Raw genomic sequence first — 3257 nt, forward strand, 5'->3', positions numbered from 1 at the left:
TCTAACTTTAGCCTTAGGTTACAGTTTAGCGAACTAATGTTAGCTAGTGTCTAACTTTAGCCTTAGGTTACAGTTTAGCTAACTAATGTTAGCTAGTGTCTAACTTTAGCCTTAGATTACAGTTTAGCGAACTAGTGTTAGCTAGTTTCTAACTTTAGCCTTAGGTTACAGTTTAGCGAACTAATGTTAGCTAGTGTCTAACTTTAGCCTTAGGTTACAGTTTAGCTAACTAATGTTAGCTAGTGTCTAACTTTAGCCTTAGATTACAGTTTAGCGAACTAGTGTTAGCTAGTTTCTAACTTTAGCCTTAGGTTACAGTTTAGCGAACTAATGTTAGCTAGTGTCTAACTTTAGCCTTAGGTTACAGTTTAGCGAACTAATGTTAGCTAGTTTCTAACTTTACCCTTAGGTTACAGTTTAGCGAACTAATGTTAGCTAGTTTCTAACTTTAGCCTTAGGTTACAGTTTAGCTAACTAATGTTAGCTAGTGTCTAACTTTAGCCTTAGGTTACAGTTTAGCTAACTAATGTTAGCTAGTGTCTAACTTTAGCCTTAGGTTACAGTTTAGCTAACTAATGTTAGCCTGTGTCTAACTTTAGCCTTAGGTTACAGTTTAGCGAACTAATGTTAGCTAGTTTCTAACTTTAGCCTTAGATTACAGTTTAGCGAACTAGTGTTAGCTAGTTTCTAACTTTAGCCTTAGGTTACAGTTTAGCGAACTAATGTTAGCCTGTGTCTAACTTTAGCCTTAGGTTACAGTTTAGCGAACTAATGTTAGCTAGTTTCTAACTTTAGCCTTAGGTTACAGTTTAGCGAACTAATGTTAGCCTGTGTCTAACTTTAGCCTTAGGTTACAGTTTAGCGAACTAATGTTAGCTAGTTTCTAACTTTAGCCTTAGGTTACAGTTTAGCGAACTAGTGTTAGCTAGTTTCTAACTTTAGCCTTAGGTTACAGTTTAGCGAACTAATGTTAGCTAGTTTCTAACTTTAGCCTTACGTTTCAGTTTAGCGAACTAATGTTAGCTAGTGTCTAACTTTAGCCTTAGGTTACAGTTTAGCTAACTAATGTTAGCCTGTGTCTAACTTTAGCCTTAGGTTACAGTTTAGCGAACTAATGTTAGCTAGTTTCTAACTTTAGCCTTAGATTACAGTTTAGCGAACTAGTGTTAGCTAGTTTCTAACTTTAGCCTTAGGTTACAGTTTAGCGAACTAATGTTAGCTAGTGTCTAACTTTAGCCTTAGATTACAGTTTAGCGAACTAATGTTAGCTAGTTTCTAACTTTAGCCTTAGGTTACAGTTTAGCTAACTAATGTTAGCCTGTGTCTAACTTTAGCCTTAGGTTACAGTTTAGCGAACTAATGTTAGCTAGTTTCTAACTTTAGCCTTAGATTACAGTTTAGCGAACTAGTGTTAGCTAGTTTCTAACTTTAGCCTTAGGTTACAGTTTAGCGAACTAATGTTAGCTAGTTTCTAACTTTAGCCTTAGGTTACAGTTTAGCTAACTAATGTTAGCCTGTGTCTAACTTTAGCCTTAGGTTACAGTTTAGCGAACTAATGTTAGCTAGTTTCTAACTTTAGCCTTAGATTACAGTTTAGCGAACTAGTGTTAGCTAGTTTCTAACTTTAGCCTTAGGTTACAGTTTAGCGAACTAATGTTAGCTAGTTTCTAACTTTAGCCTTAGGTTACAGTTTAGCTAACTAATGTTAGCTAGTGTCTAACTTTAGCCTTAGGTTACAGTTTAGCGAACTAGTGTTAGCTTGTCATGTCATCACCAATATAAAATGTCATATATGACCTAATGTCAGCAAACACTGGTGCTCAGTCCTGAGCAGTGAGACGCTGGAGGACCAGTTGTTGTACAGATACGTGTTGACATCAATGTAAAGTTTATTATTTCATGTGAACAGTCTTTTGTGTGTCTGTTATCAGACGCTCTCTTTACTTTCACTCAGGAGTTTTACCTGTTGGCTCATTGAACCATATTAAAATCCATATGTACTGAAGGCTCAGTAATGGAAACTAATTAAGTACATTTACTCTAAGTACTGTACTTAAATATAATTTTGAGGTAGGCTACTAGTACTTGAGTTGAGTATTTCCATTTTATGCTACTTTATACTTATACTCCACTGGTATTTGACAGCTTTAGCTTCTAGTTACTTTGAAGATGAAGATTTTATTCAGTGGATAACATGACAAGACTTTAAACTACAACAACAGATTAAACCAGTGGTTTCCGGCCTGTTTGGCTCCTGACATCTCACAATCAGCAGAGGTTAATCTGGGTTAATCAGAGTATGTGAACTGTTAACAGCCTCACTAAACTTCTCACATGGTTTCATTTCATTAGATTTTCAAATGATCCAAAAATCATCATCATCATGTACAGACCGCAGACTTTACATTGAACAAGCTGTAAGCACTTTAACACTTCAGTCATCATACGTCTGCACTGAACTGGTTCACTTTCACCCTGGAGAGAAAGTCGCCCCCCGGGGGTCATTGTATAACTGTCACTCTGGTCAGAAGGGACGTTCTGGAGGGAAATGACAAATGAGCTGTTTTGTTGTCAGGCACTTGTTGGGCCCTGAATATTTAAGCCTGTGGTGGGCTGGTCTCCACAGTCCAGTGCACCCTGCCTTTGTAAGCTCCTTTGTAAAAGACTGTAGGAACACAATTAAACACAGTGAGCACTGGGGTTGAGTGTCAGGGACTCTGTGCCACGCTGCTCCCTCTGCTCAGGAATGTGGATTTCCATACTGTTTCTTCAGCTCTTCTACAGGGTGAAGGAAGCAGCTGAAGAGTGAGTAAGAATCTGTGGCAATCATAATGTTCATGTCAAATATTTGAGCAGGAGAAAATGTGCCCGTAAGTATGAGCACATGGTTGTGTAAACACAGGAGTCACAAAGCTGTTTCCCATAGCCTGCAGGCAGGGTTCTGCTCCGTGCCGCTCCCAAGAGCTGGGGAGGAGGCTGTGGAAGGAGGGGCCTGACTCCCCCGTCTCAAGCCCACACAGGTGAGCGGCTGCTGGTGTGGAATGCAGCAGGGAGGGGGCCTGACGCACAGAGGTGTGGAGCTCTGAACTCCTGACAGGGGGGGGGGGAGAGAGGTGCAGGAAGGGAGTTAACCCTCAGTCACAGAGACTCACCTGGAGAGGGGAGGGGGAGTGTGTGTGTGTGTGTGTGTGTGTGTGTGTGTGTGTGTGTGTGTGTGTGCAGAACTAAAGGAGGGATCAAGTCACAGCACACAGTCA

This window comes from Trachinotus anak, unplaced genomic scaffold (assembly GCF_046630095.1).
Source record: "Trachinotus anak isolate AG129_WGS33_773 ecotype Australia unplaced genomic scaffold, CSIRO_AGI_Tana_v1 ptg000048l, whole genome shotgun sequence".
Lineage (NCBI taxonomy): Eukaryota > Metazoa > Chordata > Actinopteri > Carangiformes > Carangidae > Trachinotus > Trachinotus anak.